The sequence below is a fragment of the Palaemon carinicauda genome, chromosome 40 (assembly GCF_036898095.1).
Source record: "Palaemon carinicauda isolate YSFRI2023 chromosome 40, ASM3689809v2, whole genome shotgun sequence".
NCBI lineage: Eukaryota > Metazoa > Arthropoda > Malacostraca > Decapoda > Palaemonidae > Palaemon > Palaemon carinicauda.
The window spans coordinates 57,527,626-57,548,712 of record NC_090764.1 but is presented as its reverse complement, the minus strand read 5'-3'; the positions used below and the strand labels follow the sequence as shown (position 1 = coordinate 57,548,712).

Below are 21,087 nucleotides of genomic sequence, written 5' to 3'. Positions count from 1 at the left end.
CAAAGAAAAAAAGAAGAAAATTTTAATGAAACCGATTCTTTTGTAATTAATGAACTCGAGTTGTTGGTAAACTGTAACCGTTGGGGATGAACAGCAAATATTTACGATACTGAAATCATCAGTAAATTATTTAGACTTTGCCCTTTAGGCAACTGCACAGGTATTGCTTATTTATATAGTAAATTAATTCTCTTCACTTTAATCAAGGGCAAGACTTTTTTTCGGCCAAATCTATAAATTCAACCAAGGCATTTCAGCAAAACGAAAAATTTTAAAAGGCTACATATATAACTGAAAATACATAATCATTAATAAGAATATTTTGATAAGTAAAATTATGTTTTCAAAAGGAAAAGGACATCATAAGTGACCAAAACGTTAAATTAAAAGTGACCAAAATCGTGACCAAAGCTTTATAAGTGACCTAAACGTTAAATTATAATAGGCCTAGATGTTATATCATACGTGATCAAAACGTTATAATATAAGTAACCAAAATGTTATTATTATAAGAGGTCAAAATGTTTATATTATGTGACCAAAACGTTATATTATAAGTGGTCAGAATGTTTTATTATAAGTGACCAAAACGTTATAAGTGGTCAAAATGTTTTATTGTAAGTGACCAAAACGTTATAAGTGGTCAAAATGTTTTATTGTAAGTGACCAAAACATTATATCATAAGTGATCAAAATGTTATAAGTGACCAAAACGTTTTATTATGAGTGACCAAAATGTCATATTATAAGTGATCAAAATGTTATATTATAAGTGACCAAAATGTTATATTATAAGTGACCAAAATGTTATATCATAAGTGATCAAAATGTTATATTATAAGTGACCAAAATGTTATATTATAAGTGATCAAAATGTTATTTATATTATAAGTAACTAAAATGTTATATTATAAGTGATCAAAATGTTATATTATAAGTGACCAAAATGTTATATTATAAGTTACCAAACCGTTTCATAGAAATATGAACGTCTGAGCGAGGCCAAAGACCCACATATGTTTTATTCAAAAGGTGCATTTTACTATAACAGAAGGAAACTTAAGAGAGGGGGAAAAAATTAAATATATGTACATTTGCTATAAACATGCTGTAAAAATCAGAAGCATTTGCTTAAAAGAAAAATATTTAATAAGATGGTACTAACAGTATTACCTTATGCATCAGAAACTTGGAGCCTTACTAAAGTCTTAGAATATAAGTTAGTTACAACTTACAGTGCTATTGAACGAATAATGATGGGAATAACATTAGGAGACAGAAAGAAAGCAACATGGATACGAGAGCAAACTAAAGTAGACAATATTCTAACATGTAAGAAAAAGAAATGGTCATGGGCAGGACATATAATGATAAAGACAGATGATAGATGGGCATTAAAAATAAAAAACTGGGTCCTTAGATATTGTAAAAGCAGGGGAAGGAAAAGAAGACGCTGGATTGACGAACTAAGAAAGTTTGCGGGTGTGGCAAGGCATAAGACTATAAACAGACGCAAGTGGAAGGACATGTCTGAAGACCTTTGCTCTCCACTGGACTAGTAACGGATGATGATGATGATGATGACATTATATGTGTATGTATATTTATATATATATATATATATATATATATCACTCACTCACTCACTAAATCCCGTCCGGAATTCTCCGGGTTGGGTCCTGCATCTGATATCGCCATTCTCTCCAGAGACTCCTATTCAATGCCATCTGTGCCAGCTGCTGAAATGTCTCGCCTCTATTTGCTTTCTTGAAGGTTTTCACCCATGTATCTCTTGGTCGTCCTCTCGGTCTATTTCCGGCCACTTGACCATGAAGCACTATCTTTGGCCATCTGTCCTGTTCCATCCTCTGTACATGCCCAAACCATCTCCTCTGAATATCTTCCACTCTAATCAGAATTGTGTCCTCAACACCAGCCATTTCTCTCACACTCTCGTTCGTAATTCTGTCCTCCCATCTTACACCACAGATTCTTCTCAGACACTTCATTTCAAAGGCTAATAACTTTTTCTCTTCTCTCTTCTTCAGTATCCAGCATTCAGCACCGTATATCACTGTGGGGATCACTATTGCTCTTAATAGCCTAATTTTCAACTTAATGGATATATTTCTATCTTTCCAGATTCTTCTTAGCCTTCCAAATGCTTTCTGGCCGCTTGAGATTCGGTCTTGAATTGCTCTTTCCATCTGCTGTGAAAAACACTCCCAAATATTTAAACTCATTGACTTGTTCCGCTTCTCCCTCTGATAGCTGTATTTCTAAGGCCTCTCTCTGGCGTCCAATTTTCATACTTTTGGTTTTCTCTCTATTTATCACTAATTCATACCTACTGCACTGCTCCTCCACCATTCTCAACACTCTCTGAAGTTCCTCCTTAGTTTCTGCTAAAAGCACTATGTCATCTGCATACCTCATGTTAGATATTTTTGTCCCTCCTATATCTATGCCACCCTCATAATCTCCAAGTGCCATTCTCATAACCCATTCCAAGTATAGGTTGAAGAGGTGTGGTGATAGTGGGCAACCCTGTATAACCCCACCAGTGGTTATGAACTCTTCTGTCGAACACTTTCCTTTTCTTACTCTATGTATGTATGCATATATACATGTATTACACATATACGTATGTATGTATATATACACATGTATATACATGTATTACACATACGTATGTATGTATATATACACATGTATATACATGTATTACACATACGTATATATGCATATATACACATGCATATAAATGTGTGTATGTATGTGTATATATATATATATGTGTGTGTGTGTGTATGAGAGAGAGAGAGAGAGAGAGAGAGAGAGAGAGAGAGAGAGAGAGAGAGTTTAATTTCTAAATGTTGGTGTGTCCGTCTATAATCTTGTTATAAAAATTAGAAGCATTTGTTCATATAATAAATATATACATTGTCATGTATATATATATATATATATATATATATATATGCATTACACATATACATACATAAATGCATATACACATACAGTACATATACATGTATATATACATATGAGAAAAAAAATGGCTATACAATCCCTATTAAAATCGGCGGTAAAATGCAAATTGATGTACACCTTGCTTGCAGTTTTCAACTTTCCTGTCATTTCCACATTCCACGAGAAAGTTGGTAAACCAAAACACAGAAAGCAGGCGCTTCTATTCCCTCGATGTTTCGATAGTCAACACCGAGAATCATGCTGATGACCGAAAGGAATATTACATCAATCAAAAAGCAGTGCAGTCAAAATGATTGACAGGTAGCAACAAATGACACTTTTTGAGATAACAACAAAAGTAAATAACCGTATCATGAAGAACCCATAATATTCAAAAAAGGGATTATTGACGCCAATTAGGCCTCCGCTTCTCTTATTCTTAACGTGGAAAACAGCACAGAGAATTCATAACTCTACTGCCCTGAATTGTTAATCTCTTTGTGCTTATTTATTGTTTACCTATTCTTGCGGACCCCCTACGCATTTATGACATCCAGTCCCTTCAGGCACCGATGACCGGAAAATGTGGGGTCTATGCGATTTGCCGGTGATATGACACTGCAATAATGACAGCAATATCACGGAAAAAATGTGTGCCTGAAATTATTGAACTATACAAGCAAAATCCATTCACTTGAAATTTAAAATAAAAAAGCACTCTCATAAAAAATAATGCTGCATGCCTCGCTATAAAATGAAAGGAAATACAGATAGGGCCTCGAAAGATACAGAAATATAAGCAACCTGAGAAGCAAATACCAGAAATACTTGAAAAAAAAAAAGTCAAATAAATAGAGTTAGCGCAGCACAAGGCAATATCCGTTCCGAGCAAAGTCTAAGAAAACTGAAGTTGTCCTGATACAGCCGCCGAAATTGTTTGTGGGAGACTCTCGAATTGCTCGGAATTAGACCTAAACTGCAGCCAATGTAATAAATATGCTTCTTTTAATCTTGTATAATTTCGTTGTTTTCTTCGGACCAAAGCTTGATAATCAATTTGGTGTGTCCTTAACATTGGCCATCCACACCATTCAATGAAATATGAATAGCCATATAATATGAACCCAGACAATCACACATATATTATTCAGCGATATTTATTACTAGCCAATGTCAGGACGCCTGAAAACTTTAAATCAATCAATTAATCAATTATTACTAGCCAAAGGCATTATGACTTATTCAGTATTTTTGCTCATGCATCAGATATAAAGGGAAAAAATTAACAGGAAAAGGTTCTACTGTTAACCGCTTCTTCCTCTATAATATTTTACAGACTTGAGATTTCCACGATTTCATGTACGTATTGTATATCACCATATACGTACTAAATCCTTGTCGTAAAGGATCTCAGTCCAATCTTTCCAGCAACTTCCATCCCCCTTGGGACTGAGTAAGATACTACCATTGATCTTTATACAGACTTCTCTATTCTGATCGTAACGTGAAGCGGCCTCCTTCTTTCTTCACGTAATACGTAAGAAGCATTTGAAGTATACCAAGAGCATTATAAAAGAACATTAAAATCCACAGTGTATTTTATAGTTGCCTTTTATCTATGCTTTTTTCTTATTGTTAATGCTTCAATTTGTCGATCACCTTAAAATTATTACGCATCCACTCTATTTATGAAGTCATTTTCCCCTCCATGTTCTCTTAGATCGATTTCGTATACGTTACAGTGTATTTAGTTGAAAACAATATATTCTCCGACTTTCCCATATAATTTCCAAACTTTAACGATATGAAAGATATAACCATTTAGTACAATAGTGTTTCCTTTCGTTTTATTTTTGGGCCAAAATTTCATAATCGAAACCATAACCTTTTTTTAATATCATGAAAAATACATTTTCAGTCATTGTGGACATGTCTCAAATTGTAATGATGAGTAAGCCTTCATATATCGGTAATAAAACGACTTCAACTGAAAGCTGGGGACATTCTTCGAAGCAATAAGAGACAACAAAGCCAGCACAACACCGTCTGCTTGCTAACAAAGTTCAGCTTGCAATGCCTTATCTATCTGCATTGCAGTTCTTACGCTGTACGCTTCATTGAAGGCAAACTATAACATATTCTTAGGTGCAGGAAAAATAAGATTATGAGACTAAACTTCAACTATCAACAAAATAAATCAAAAAGGACTGAAATACATCAAAATACTATTATGTATTCCTTACTTAGACTCGTGACCTCTCGAGATTATTCGAGGGGGAATTGTAAACCAATCTGAAGTTATTAGAAATTACCGAATCAATCTGATTGCCGATACTCAATGGAAATGGGTGAAATAAAAATCATAGGTTGATTATTGGTCTAATGGGGATTAGTTACCTTTAATTAATTGAGATCTAGTAAATGGAATACGTTTTCATAGAGTCAATTTAACACTTAAGTATTTAGAAAATAAAATCCTATCAGAAGAAAATGGTGTCAAAGGGCCCTCCTTAATTCAATGAATGAATAAAAGAACACTTACAAACTGTTAAAGTCAAAATTACTATTATACATGGAAAGTGGGGAAGTTGAAATACGTAACGAGTTGTTGAAATCAAGGAACAGAAGTGAGAAAAGGTTTGACAATTTTTTGTAAGATTTTGGAGCTAATGCAGGAATGAAACCAAAGTAAGAACAAGTATTGAAACCGATGTAGGGAAGGCTTTGCAGTCATAAGCATGTACAGAGGGACTTGGAACCAGTATAAGGAGGATTTGGGAAATTAATGTAAAGATAGGTTTTAGACTTAGATTAATATAGGAAAGGATTTTGAAACCCGTGTAAAGCTTTTAGACCTTATATAGGAAAGGGTTTGGAACCGATGGAATGATAGGTTTTAGAACTAACATGGAAAGAGGTTATGGAACCTACCTAAGTATACGTTTTAGAAATAATATAGGGAAAGGTTGAGGAACCTATATGAGGACAGGTTTTATAACTGACATGGAGAATAGTTTGGAAACCGATGTAACCAAGTGTTTTAGAAATAGAATAAGAAAGGGCTTGGTAGCAATAAAAAAATGGGTTTTAAAAAATACGTGAGGGAAACGTTTTAGAACCAACGTAAGGATAGGTTTTACAGCCAATATAGTGACTGCGCCCCCCCCCCCCCCCCCCATGTAAGGATGGGCTTTAGAACTAATATACTGTAAGACGTGGTTTTAGAACCAATGTTAGGATTTGTTTTAGAACTACCGAATAGAGGGGTTTCGGAAACAATATTAGGATAGGTTTCAGAACTGACATAGGGAGTAGTTTTAGAACCTCAGAAGAGAAGGTTTAGGGAACTTATGTGGGCATGGAATTCGTAACCAATGTCATAAGGGGGATGATGAAAGGTACAAAGTAATTTCATAGTACAACAAAGAGCAATAGGGAAGAGATATAGGTGTTGATATTTTCAAACACATGAAAAAACACATTGATAGAAAGTTTATTAGAGCAAGGAATGAAATATAATTGAAATAATTCACCAGGGAACTATTTTTTAAAATATTTATAAATTGACCAAAATAAAAAAAATCAGAACAGAAAACATAAGGAGGCTTGGACAAATTGTGGTCTTTATGAAAACTAGCAAAATCCGAATACATGAAAGAAAATGACTAATTGAGCAGAAATAACTTTATCAAATCCTAATCAAGGAAACAATTTTAAGTAATTACCGATATGCTGCCTTAAACTTTTGATAACATATTACATATATTTAAAAAATAAGTCATATTTCAGTTTGTTAGAATGACCATGAAGACGTTTTTGAAATTCTTAACATACACACAAAAAAATAAAAACTACAGAAATGGATACGATTACAGGAAATTATTACTGTCGATTGAAAACAAATTCACCCTGATTGTCCAATGCGTATATAATCAAACACGTTTGAATAGACAATCTGTAAACTTAGCAAGATAAAAATCTGGTAATTTTGGGAAAACTCTCACGATTATGTGTGCAAGGATTCTTATCAAAATGCTTATCAAAACCATCAACCATGGCGATTGAAATAAAAAGACACCCCACCACCTGCCACAATATCTTTTAGTGAAAAGGCTTTTTTTATATGAATACGTGTCAAAAGAAAAATCACTTTAGATTAAAGATTGAGAAAATTACTTGTTATGAAAACAGAAGTTAAAACCTAACATGTTTAAATAGATTTTCTTACGTGAAACTAGAATTGAAAGTAAAAATAATGAGCATGATAGCGACGCCCACTGATATTCTGCAATAAAGAATTCCGGACATCTTTCCATATGTTCTCAACAAAGATACTAATTAAGACATTTACTTTGCTTTTCATTATATCTGAAAACTCAACAAGTTACAGTTTCTCCGAAAAAAATTAAGAAAACAACACTGTCTACTAAGATTTCGGTATGTTCACTAAATTATTTTTCATCGATAGCCTCTTTTCCCGTCTGAAAATCCCAGAAACATTGATTAAAGATAAAATAAATATTAAATCGAAAATTCTATGATTCATTACGTTTCTACTTTGATTGATAGTTACGCACGAATAATAAGGCAAAGGAAGATTTCTAAATAATATTTACATTGTAGGGCTTTAGAGTATCAGCAAGGAATCCTTGAGAATCCGTTGAGAGGTCAGATAAACTTATATTTAAGACTCCAAATTATATTAAAATCAACGCGAAGAAATGTATCAAGATGATGCATAGTATCTTAAGGATATTGAATTTGCCAATACAAAACTGAATGGTTGGGAGGATTGCCATGACAGCTGTAAATGGTAAGTACGTGTATGTATATATATATATATATATATATGTATGTATATATATACATATATATATATATATGTATACATAAATCTACATAAATACATACATACATATATATATGTAAATTATATATAAATATATATACATACATACATATATATATATATATATACATACATACATACATATATATAAATATATATATATATATATATATATATACCATATGCCACATTGTTTAGGAGTAATAATGGTTGACCATGCGCATATTCATATATCTTTTCACCCTATACCATAATAAAATCTCTTTTTAGAGCAAGAATTTTGATATTAATAAATTAACATACTGTAGTTCTTCTGTTATTTTACGTTTCTATTCCCACTAAAACTTAAATACACATTGGAAACGAGTTTCAAAAATGCAAGCCGAATATCTATATCTTCATGTAACTTCAAAATGAAACGACGAAACACTATAAATAAGCAATTCACCATCAACCCATACGACATTCACAACAATTTACTCCTTGAAAATAAAAAAAGAAGGAAACAGTGACGATATTCTGAAGACAGTCGGTGGACCCAGGTGTGCAGAGTCTCTTGGGCCGGAATTTGTGATAACGACTATTTGAACTATGTCCCTACGGCACAGCTGTTCCAATTCACTACTGGAGCAAGCGTTTATTTTCTTTCTTTCTTTTTTCATAATTTGATTTCAAATCTCTCTCTCTCTCTCTCTCTCTCTCTCTCTCTCTCTCTCTCTCTGTTTGTATGTGTGTGAAGTTTGAAATTAAATAGAAAAACCTGAATGCCGAATGTGGCACATATGAATCTAGCATATGTGATGGAAGTGAAGCCTCCGTTAAAATATGTAAGAAGAAAGAAACTAGTTTGGGGTGAAAATACTATTTCATGTCGTTATCTACAGAATGATGTCATAAGTCTGGGAACAGGCAGTAAATGAAAGTGCACTTAATAATCTCGACCATTATTCAAAGAAGCCCTTCGTCTTCTTAATGGTATAGGGGTTACATCCTTTGGATTGTAATTGTTTGTAAGTCCGTTTGTACTTTACTTGAGCACATTATGTATGTATGTATGTATGTATGTATGTATGTATGTATGTGTGTATATATATATATATATATATATATATCCTGCAAAGCTACAACCCTAGTTGGAAAAGCAGCATGCTCTAAGTCCAAGGGCTCCAACAGGGCAAACAGCCCAGTGAGGAAAGGATACAAGGTAATTAATAAACTACAAGAGAATGAATTAACAATCAAAATAAAACATTTGAAAAGAAATCAACAACACTAAAAATATATCTTACATATATAAACTATTCTTCTTCTTCTTCTTCTTCCCAGCTGGTTCCCATTTTTATATGGGGTCGCCGTTGCGGATGAGCCGTTTCCATCTTTTTCTATTCTGCGCTTCTGCCTCATCAATCCCCTTCTCCTGTAAATCTCCTCTGACACAGTCCCTCCATCTCTTTCTTGGTCTCCCTCTTCATCTTCTTCCTTGAACCTCCATCTCCATCGTATGTCTCCCAACGTGGTCCTCATCTCTCCTCATCAGGTGTCCATACCATCTCAGCCTCCCTTCCTGCACTTTCTTTGATATTTCCACCACCTTTGTCGACCCCCTTATGTAGTCATTTCTTATCCGATCCTCCCTTGTCACCCCAGACATCCACCTAAGCATTCTCATTTCTGCCACATCCATCTTCTTCTCCTCTGTCTTCCTCATGCTTGCTGTTTCTGTTCCATACAGCATTGCTGTTCTTACCACTGTCTTATGAAACTTAACGCCAAGACAGTGGAAGACCCTGGTACAGAGGTTATGTCATTACCCAAGACTAGATGGATCAAGTAAAGATGAGCACTCCCAGGGTGCTTATCTTTACTTGGTCCATACTGGGGGTACTTATCTTTACTTGGTCCATATTGGGGGTGCTTATCTTTACTTGGTCCATATTGGGGGTGCTTATCTTTACTTGGTCCATACTGGGGGTGCTTATCTTTACTTGGTCCATACTGGGGGTGCTTATCTTTACTTGGTCCATATTGGGGGTGCTTATCTTTACTTGGTCCATATTGGGGGTGCTTATCTTTACTTGGTCCATACTGGGGGTGCTTATCTTTACTTGGTCCATACTGGGGGTGCTTATCTTTACTTGGTCCATACTGGGGGTGCTTATCTTTACTTGGTCCATACTGGGGGTGCTTATCTTTACTTGGTCCATATTGGGGGTGCTTATCTTTACTTGGTCCATATTGGGGGTGCTTATCTTTACTTGGTCCATCTTTATTTGCTCTATTTAGAAATACCCGATGTTTTAACGATTTGTTTTCAGTTTTCAATGTTAAATCATTGCTTGATTTTGTTTCTAAACACATAATTAGATACTAATCTTTAGCAAGTTTGTTTCTGTTAAGAATGATAAATTAGTGCTTCTTTTTGGTTGGTAAAAGTTTCCTATTTGAGAAAATAGTCGATCGTTGAACTTTCGTTTGTTTTAATTCTTGTCTTGTAGTCGCAAAATTCAACATTTTACTTTAGTACAAAATATAGAGCCTCAAAACATGGACCGTTCTCTATATGAACAAATCATTAAGCCATTGGTAGTTGAAGACCCGCTTCCTGCAATAAACTGGAAGAAGCAGAAGAATCTTCTGAGGAAAGAAATAAAATATCCTCTATGTAAATGTTTAATGAAGTGGACGAAACGGTCTTCAATTCAAGATAAATACGCCTGGAAGTGCCTAGTCAAAAACTGCGCCAAATACTAGTACTACGAATCAATTCGTAAAGATTCGTTTTTTTATCGATCAAAGCTTTCATTGCAAAAGTGGATAGAAGGCATTTTCTACTGTTGTCAGGATTTGAGTGTATTGCAAACCACACAGTTTTTGAAGGTTTCAAGAAAGAGTCATTGATATGTTCAGTTTTTTTCGTGAAGTTTGCGAAAAATATTTTGGTGGCCCAGGAATAACAGTGCAAACTGATGAGTCTTGCTTCAGCCACAAACCAAAACACCACAGGGGATGCGCCCCTCAGAATCCAATTTGGGTATTTGGGATAGTTGACCCATCTTCGTCACCAGTGTGACGGGCCGAGAGAAGGTTGTGACTCAAAGACAGGATGAAAGTAACTGAGTGAGTTTATTATAGAACACTCTCCTTTACATACAAAAGCTCAAGGCAACAGGAAATTTCATGTTCAAAATCAACACCGTTACCATTGAGAAAAACAGACATGTTTTTTCAGGTTCTTTTTAGTGCGAGGGGAGAGGGAATTTACCAGCACAAAATGAACTATGTACGATCGTGTGACACTCGGTTGGTACATGGCTCCCCCCCTCCCCCTAAAATGACATAATGAACATGTTAAATAGGGCGTCCTGAATCTGGAGAGTTAGTAGTAAAAACTGCGCCGACTAGCGGCAGTGAGTGGCTGTAGAAATCGTTGGTTGGGGCGAGAGCGAGTGGTGGATGATGGGTGGCTTTGTTGCCGCTCCGGCTCATCATGGGGTAAGCGTGTGTGTCCTACAGCATTCATAGGCGTGTGTGTCCTACGGCATTCATAGGCGTGTGTGTCCTACGGCATTCACGTCAGCTTCGGTTGAAGTTGAATGGGTGTCCTCTTCGTCACGAGTGGAGGCATTGATGGAGGTTTTGAAGGTCATGAAGTGGCTGTCCATATGGGCACGAAGTAGGTTCACCTCACGAGGAGAGCCGTCTGCGGCAGGTTGCAGGCAAGTGATACTGGTCATTTTCCCGAGGGTGAGCGAAGCCATTTGGTCCCCCAACGGTTGTTGAGAGAGCTGAAAAAGCTTTGCTATACGGGCAGCTGGCGACGGCGAGTACTGCTGCAGAAGGTATGCGTTGACGGCGTCATAGTAACGGTGAGAGGTGGGGGGGGGGGGGTGGAAGGCGGGAGGAGCGAGTCGCTCCGGGGTCACCAATGTGACGGGCGGGCCGAGAGAAGGTTGTGACTCAAAGACAGGATGAAAGTAACTGAGTGAGTTTATTATAGAACACTCTCCTTTACATACAAAAGCTCAAGGCAACAGGAAATTTCATGTTCAAAATCAACACCTTTACCATTGAGAAAAACAGACATGTTTTTTCAGGTCCTTTTTAGTGCGAGGGGAGAGCTAAGTTACAAGCACAAAATGAACTATGTACGATCATGTGACACACGGTTGGTACACCAGCTTTGAGTTATATGGAGATAGTCCATTCGCGTAATGCCGAAACACTATTACCGATAATTAAGAAAGTAGTTTTGCCAGGAACAATCATTCACAGTAATCAGTGGGGAGCATATTTCAACATTCAAAGGGACCTAGGATTCGCTCATCATACTGTAAATCACTCGTTAAATTTCATTGATAGAGCTACCGGAGTTCATACTCAATCAATCGGGAGTTATTGGAATAAACACAAAATACGAATAAAACGCATGCTCGGATGCAGAAGGGAATTGTTGAACTCTTACTTAAACGAATTTTTGTGGAAAGAAAGAAACCACAATGACAAATTTTATAGGTTTTGAGAAAGTTTCAAATAAATATTGTTTTGATGAAATTCTTCACTTATATTCTAATGTGTACTCATAAAATATGTATTAATTAATTATAATTCTTAACTATATTATGATGTATCCATTTTAAAGATATTTATATTTTATTTAATTCAGCAATAAAATTCTAAAACACTTGTCATTATCTTTACGTTATCTACAGAATTTTTGGGGTGCCCATCTTCACTGGGTCAAAATTGGGAGTGCTTACATTTACTTAGTTAAATCCGGGGTTGCCCATCTTCACTTGCGCGAGTTGGGAGTACTTATCTTTACAATGGTTTCATTTTGGAGTGCCCTTCTAGAAGAGCTGCTTACCACAGCTAAAGAGTCTCATCTAGCCTTACCAAGAGGAAAGTAGCCGCGGAACAATTATTATTAGTTAACCCCTTGAGCAAAGAACAATGGGAGGAATTGTCAAAGATAATAAGAGATTTGAATAATAGAGAAATCAGAAATGTAGGACTGAAAATTAGTATGAGTAAAACTAGGATAATGTTCAAGGAAAATGCAGAGACGACAAATATGGGCTGTGGATGAACCTCTAGCGATTGTCAATGAATATAAGGACTTAGGATCGACAGTAATTTTTCCCTATGACATCAAACCGAAATTCAGCGAAGGATAAGCGTGGGATGAGGAGCTTTCAGTAAACAAAATGAGATTATGAAATGTAAAATCCCACTTTCTCTACAAAGAAGAGTATTTAATGAGATGGTCCCACCAGTAATAACTTATCCATCATAAACTTGGAGCCTTACTAAACCCTTAGAACGTAAGCCATGCAGTTACAACTCAAAAGAGCTATGGAAAAAATAATCATGGTAATAACACTAAGCAGCAGAAAAGGAACAAAATGGATACGACAGCAAACTAAAGAAGAGGATATTTAAACATACAAGAATACGAAATGAATATGAGTAGGTCATAAAATGAGAATGAAAGATAATACATGGACATTAAGAATACCAGAATGGGTCCCAAGAGATTGCAAATGAAGCAGGGGAAAGAAGAGAAAACGATGGATTGACAAACTAAGAAAGTTTGTGGATATGGACTCATAGAAAGACCATAAACATACATGAAGAATGACATGTCTGGGCCTTTGTTCTGCAGTGGACTAGTAACGGTTAATGATGTTATTTATATACATATATATGTATATATGTATATATATATATATATATATATATATATATGTATATATATATATATGAATATATATATATATATATATATACACACACATTACAAAATTTCTATCAGTGAACCCGTCCTTGAGACAATGTCTTGAAAATATATGAAACTAATCAGGCTTCACAGCGTACAGTATATTCCATTTCCTCATCTTTTCTCTTTTCTTCTAGACATCATGTATTTCAGTGAGCCTTATATATACAATGTGTGTATGTGCGTGTGCGCGCGAGCGAGCGAGCGCGTGTGTGTGTTTGCGTGCGTACATATACAAATATAATATATACCGGTATGCACATACATATATATACTACATAGTGTTCACGCTATATATACATATATGTAATTACGAACATCGTTACCAAAGCATGGCTTGAAATTTATAATCTGCTCCATATTATAAATCAATTAATCAGCTAATTACTATATATGAATCAATTTAATCTAAATTTTCTGTTTATTTGATCATTGTAAATAGTTATCTGAATGTTGTGATTCAAACGTGAATACGTAAAAGTAATAAATAATTATAAATTTTCTTTCTTTTTCTTTTTAGAAAACTTATATGAAAGAAATCGTACCTTATTTTATTTCAGTGTTTGTTTTGATTTTGTAAGCAAAGTACAGAATAGCAATGTGCAACAAATGTCTAACAATAGAAAAACATAAGAGCATCAACTGGGTAGTAGGATTGCCCGAATGCGGTCTGAGATAAGACGACCACATGAGCCTCAAAACATGATGGATATACATGCAATCATAAACGTATACAAATGGATTCTAAGGAAAAGGCGAACCTGTGCGACCTACACCCATTTGCAAGCATAAAATAACAAGGAAATCAAACATAAGCATATATACTGTGCATATGATCAGCCTTCAAGCTCCTACCAACCGAAGGTTAAACAGGAATGGCCATACAAGGACTACTGATGATTCAGCAAGTACTGTAGAGCCGCCAGGCTTAGAGAGGGGATTAAACTGAAGACCTAGTACTGTACTATACCACAATTTTTTAGAAAAATAGAAAATGTTTAAAACAATCAATCTCACTGAGACGTATCATGTCGAATGAATCTAAAATCAAAAGGATAATTTAAGGAGCAATGAAAGGAAACATTGAACGACAAATTAAACTTCATTTGGCTAAATGTAACAACTTGGCCTGGAAACATTTTCAGTTGGAATAGCACTAACCTACTGAAACAGGTATGTGCATAAAAGAAAATGGGGTTCTGCATTTTGGAGGAATAATGAACATTTTCCAAGACAAAAGGAAAGTTATTCATCAATAAATAGTTTTGCCCTCCCATAGAAAAAAAAGAACTTGCTCATCCCTTAAATATGCTTGGCGGAAAATTGGCATCTTAACTGTAACAAGAGAAGCTTACCCAACTGAAGCTAATTCTCTTTCTTTCTTTCATTCTGTCTTTTCCCATTCACTCTCTCAAGTTAACAAACTTCGGTTTACATACTTATCATCATTCATCACTCTAGTTAAGTAATAATCAGCGGTGGATATGTTGAAATGCTTGATGATTGTCTCGACGGTAACAAAACACTACTTACGCGATTTTTGAGATACACATTTCAAGACAAAAAAAGCAGGTTTTCACAGCATCCCGATTGTTTATAAATATGGAGATTTTTATGTTGTATAATAAGGATTAATGAACTTACAAAAAAACCTTTCATAAAATGGCTTTGTTCAAAATAAAGACCATTCATAGCGAGTGAAATATAAATATGCAAGGGAAAAGTATCAAACCCTTCCGTATCTGTTTTATAAGACAAAGACTGGCGTATATTGCACGACTTGAAGCAAACAAAGGCAGCGTTTTTACATTTAACCAAACAAAAGCCATTGCATTCATCAAAGCATCCTATACAAATTTAACACACCAGCCATTTCACATAGACAAAAAGGTAACGATAAATGTCAAATCCCATCATCCATACCGCGGGAAAATCGTCCTATGACACTTAGTTCAAATACACCAATCGGTGTAACTGGTTATAAAAGGGCAGATAACACAGAGAGAGAGAGAGAGAGAGAGAGAGAGAGAGAGAGAGAGAGAGAATAAAATCCTGGTTTATAACATAAGCCTCTTTAGTGTTTCCTGCTGGAGCGGCAAATTTTACACACAAAAAACAGGCACTCACCAGAAAGAAACAACTACAATCATCATCGAAAAAATGGTAATTTTTGTTAGGAAAATGGTTTTTATATATTTCATATATAATGAACTATATGGCTTCATAATATAAATCCTCTATAATTTAATATCAGTACTTTTGCTCTCTCCTTCCTTCCACGCCTCTCTCCATTTTCGACCGTGTCTTTTCAAATACACGTTTATCGGGCAGTCCAAATTCTACTAAGATCAAAACGGCACTCTGAAATTAATTAAGGTTCCGGGATTAAAGAGCCGAATTCATATTGCGGTGCGCGACCTCCTGTTGTTGCCTCAATCAAATGCGGTCCTCCGAAATCAATGACACCGGCCTGGTTGAAAAGGTTGCATACTATTGCTGAATTTTGTATCCATATCTAGTCTTCGATTTCATACACACACATACACACACACACACACACACACATATATATATATATATATATATATATACATATATATATATGTATATACATGTATACAGTATATATATGAATATATATATATGAATATATATATATATATATATATATATATATATTTATATATATATATATATATATATATATGTATATATATGTATATATATACACATATATAAATATATATATAAATATATATACATATATGAATATATATAAATATATATATGACCCGATCTGGGTCGTATTAGGGTTCAATCAATTTTAGGAAAACACGAATAGAGAGGGATTTCATGCACAAATAATACCCGAGTTGATCATTTTACACGATACTGTATTCTCTTAAGTTTACAAGGGCGCCCTTAATTATGATTACGTTACGTTACTAAGAAAAAGCCCTCAGAAAATGGTACTCGGTTTGGCACACATATTGGCACCTGCCATTCCTTACGTGACACACTCGCTAGGCCTCCGAAACTAGACTGTCACCTATGGGCAGTTTCCCAAACACTTATAGAGGGGCATCGCGATGCCTGATCAATGGTTGTTTTGACCAGAAAGTCTCATAACAACCAATCGGGAGAGGGTTTGGTGACGCCAAGCCCAAGCTAACCTGTAACCGTCCTTTTCTAGTGCCACCCAAGCCACAGCGTAACCGTTCTTCCTCGAACAGAGGAAAAATCTGTTGACACTTCACTTATCCCGACCAGTAACGGCCAACTTGACTGTGATCAGTTCATCACTCCCTCCCCAGATTTTACGTCCCGTAAAATTCACACTTATTATTATCCTTTTTTTTCTGACTTTTTTTTTTTTTTAAATAACTTTTATTTTTTTTCCACTGGAACAAAAAAAACTTTCTTTCTCCACTTTCTTTTCTCTTTACATTGCCGCTGAGTACCATTCTCTTCAGGTGCATGCAAAAATAAAAATTAAGATCAGAGGGCCGGTTGGCGTGTTACAATTGCAAGTTACACAAAGATGAATGTCACGCCCACAATAGGTCATACAGAAACACAAAATTCAGGTTTAATACATCATCATCAAAATTTGGAGCATAAAATCAGAAAAATAATCATGTTTTACCAACAGTTTCTTCAATGCAATAAAATTTTTATATGAACCGACAAATCATTACATACACAAAATAAAGAAAATGATAAAAAATCAAGAGAAATCAAAATGAATAACTTACAATCCCAACACTCTTTGACACATTTACCATTTAAGAAAACCATTTCTAACACATCCGTGACACTGCAACAAGGAGCAAATTCAAACAGTGAATAATAATAAAAAAGAAAAATACTTATCAATAACCGAGCAATATTATTTCTCCTGAAAAACAAAAACATAAGTAATGATGTTCAATTTTCAACCCATGATTAGCAATTACCTGTAACAGCACTGAAAACCTCCACAGAGACAAATGAAATTTTTTTTAAATACAGTATAACAACATTGACAACACACATCAAACCATTGGTAACAACAAAATAAGTATCAATATAGGGTAACGAAATTTGAATTAATTTCAAACCAAACAAAAATGCAACAGAAATGTCTCAGTATGATGAATGATATACTCGTGATATACTTAGAAAGTAAAAGTAAAAGCTGAGAGTGAAAAAGTGGGACTGTACCTAAATGCTAAGAAAACAAAGGTCATGAAGTGTCAAAAAGCCCCGTCTGATCAAGAAATCCTACAAGACGGAGTTGCCCTAGATAATGTCACTGAATTTACTTACCTTGGAGCAACTTTCACCAATAATGGAGACGACTCCCAAGAGATTAAAAGAAGAATTGGTATTGCAAAGAATGCAACCATCGCACTAAGCAATGTGTGGAAAGACAGACATATCACTCTAAACACAAAGAAGCAGCTTCTCAAGTCACTTGTTTTCCCCATCGCATCATACGGCTCAGAATGTTGGGTTTTAAAAGCTACAGATCGGAAAAGATTAGAAAGTTTTGAACTATGGTGTTACAGAAGAGTCCTTAGGATAAGCTGGATTGAGAAAAAGACTAACGTGGAAGTTCTACAAAAGATCAATATCGAAAAAAGATTACTTGACATTTTGGATGAAAGAAAACTAACTTTTATTGGACACCAGGTTCGGAAACACAATACTCTGGAAAGAACGCTACTAACTGGATCAGTCTATGGTACAAGAACGAGAGGAAGGCCTAAAACTAGATTGAGTAACAATATCATGGAGATGTGCGGGCCAACGATGGTGGAATTGGAAAGGAAGGCTCAAGACCGGAATGAATGGAGAAGTTTTGTGCAGAGGGCCACGGCCATTCGACATCGAACACCTCGTACTTGATGATGATACTTAAAACAAAACCAAAAAAAACGAAACAAAATTTAATTAATCTTTTCACAAAACACTTGGAGTAACATACACAAAATAAACCTGATTCCGTGACCTTAATCACCTTGTGGTAGACACTATCTCATGGCCCATGTCCTCTCGCACTCTCTCGTGCTCGAAGGACGGCACGGACACACGCTTGTGTCTCTTCCTCACTTTCCTCCCCAAAGTAGCCAGGTAGCCCGGGGTAAGGTGGTACCAGCTTATTCAATTACCACACCAAGTTATCCTCTCGGACCGGGCGCATATGCGAAAGGTGATACTCGCCTTTGGTCCAGGTCCGGATGTGTTGGATGACCGCCGTATCGGCTTTAATTTCTTTTACACGATACGGTCCAACATATGAGGCTTCCAGTTTATGCTTCCTCGGTTGCAACCTTTTAAGATAGACTCTGTCCCCTATCTGTACTGTATATCAGACGTTCGCGTTCGGAAACGCTGATCGTATTTCGTCTGATACTTCTCATTGGCACTCAGCAAGTACTTTTGGGTCATCTGAAACACTCTCCGAGCCAAATTACACATCATCACCCGGTACTGTTCTGTGTTGTATAATGGCAAGGTGTGGGGGTCCATGACAACGGTATACGGCAGCACAGGGTCCTGCGCAAAGAGCATAAAAAACGGGGTATCCCTAATAGAGCCATTATATGCCATATTTATGGCGAACTTCGCCCACGGCAACATTTCCACCCCCTGGTTTGGGTTGTCCCCCATAAGATACTTTAGAATATTTGTCACCTCTCGGTTATGGGACTCGACGAGCCCATTTGCTGATGGCCGATAAGAGGCGATAGTGAAATGATCTATTTTCATGATCTGGGTTAACCCCTTGCACACGTCATTCACAAACTCTCTACCATTGTCACTTATCAATGTACGTAGACATCCGTACCTCACTATGAAGGAGCACAACGCCTTCGCAACCGACACTGCGGTTTTGTCCACCATTGCATACGTATGTGTGAAGCGTGTGAATGCATCTACAAACACACACACGTACTTAAACTGCCCGTCACCAGGGGGGAATGGACCCAGGACGTCCATATGCACTCTATTAAACTTAACAGGCACTATTGACCATGTTCTGGCCTTCAGGATCACATGGTTGTGGTTCCGCATAGTGTTACACACATGACAATTATTAATAAACCTAACAATGTCTTTCTTCATCCCTAACCAAAAAAACGACTCTCTGGCCCTTCTCAAGGACCTTTCTATACCTACATGTCCTGCGTAAGGACTTACATGAATTACATGGATGGCTTTCTCTATAAAAGAGGAAGGAAGAACAACGCAAGATCGGATATCTCCCGGTCTCTTCTCATATTTATAAAATAGGATATCGTCTTCGATGAAGAAAACATCCCTTCGCATGCGCAAGAAATCCGGGAGCTTGCTACTCGCATCTCTCATACACTCCTTGACCTGCTCGATCCAAGTTTCGGATTTTTGTCCAGCAACAAGCTCACCCACACTCCAGCCACACAAATCAACCACACACTCATTCACGGGGCATTCTCTCTGAGTTCCCCCCGCGGAACTCCCAGCATTCACATTCTCCGGACAGCCCTCGTCCTCTCTCTCTTTCGCACTTGAGTTGTCAAGATCTTCCCGTCTTCTATGCGCTTCTCCCACAGGTGTATTTGAACCTGAACTCCCCTGTTGTTTTTCCTTCCGCCTTACAGACCTAGTTGTTACTGCCGCTATGGCGGTCCTGGAGAGAGCGTCTGCTACTTTATTTGACTTCCCCGCAATATGCTCGAAATTCACAATATCAAACTCTAACAACCGCTCAATCTACCGAGCTTGCCGAGTATTTAACTTCCCTTTTTTTAACAAGTCTTGCAACGGCCGATGATCTGTATTTATTTTAATTTTATGCCCAAGCAAAAAGTAGCGGTGTCTCTCCAGCATCCATAGAATTGCCAATGCCTCTCTATCGAAGGTACTGTATCTAACCTCTGGTCCCTTTAAAGCTCGTGAAGCGAAACAAATAGGCCTCTCATTCCCTTCATCATCAACCTGAGAAATGACTCCGCCGATCCCGATCTGAGTCGCGTCGGTCGTTACCAAAAACAGCCGATCGAACCTTGGATAAGCCAACAGTTCGTCACTTGTGAGTGCATTCTTTAATGTCTGAAAAGCAGCTTTTTCTCTTTCTCCCCACTGAAATTCGGGCCGCTTCCTCAATGAATCTAGCGGTCGTACTAAGTGACCGAAGTTCTGTATAAACTTACGGTAATAGCCAGCGAGCCCGAGAAAACTGGCTACTTCCTTAGCGTTTTTTGGCTCTGGAAATTCCCTGATTTCAGCTACTTTATCGGCTCAAGGCCTTAGGCCTTCGGGTGTTACTATGTGCCCTAAAAATTCTACTTCTTATTGAAAAAATTTACATTTGCCTAAATTGATCTTCATCCCTTGATGTCTCAAGGCTTCTAACACTTGTATAAGATTTTTTTCATGCTTGTCTGCCGTAGCCCCAATTACAATTATATCATCCAAATAGACAAAAACACTATGTCCTAATAATGAAGCTAATACAGACATC

General features: G+C 36.4%; 1 protein-coding gene across 7 annotated transcripts in view; it reads right to left on the bottom strand.

Annotated features, from left to right (window-relative positions):
* Nucleotides 1-21,087, bottom strand: part of norpA (no receptor potential A) — a 753,920-nt gene that overhangs the window by 563,232 nt on the left and 169,601 nt on the right. The gene's annotated exons all lie outside the window — the stretch shown is intronic.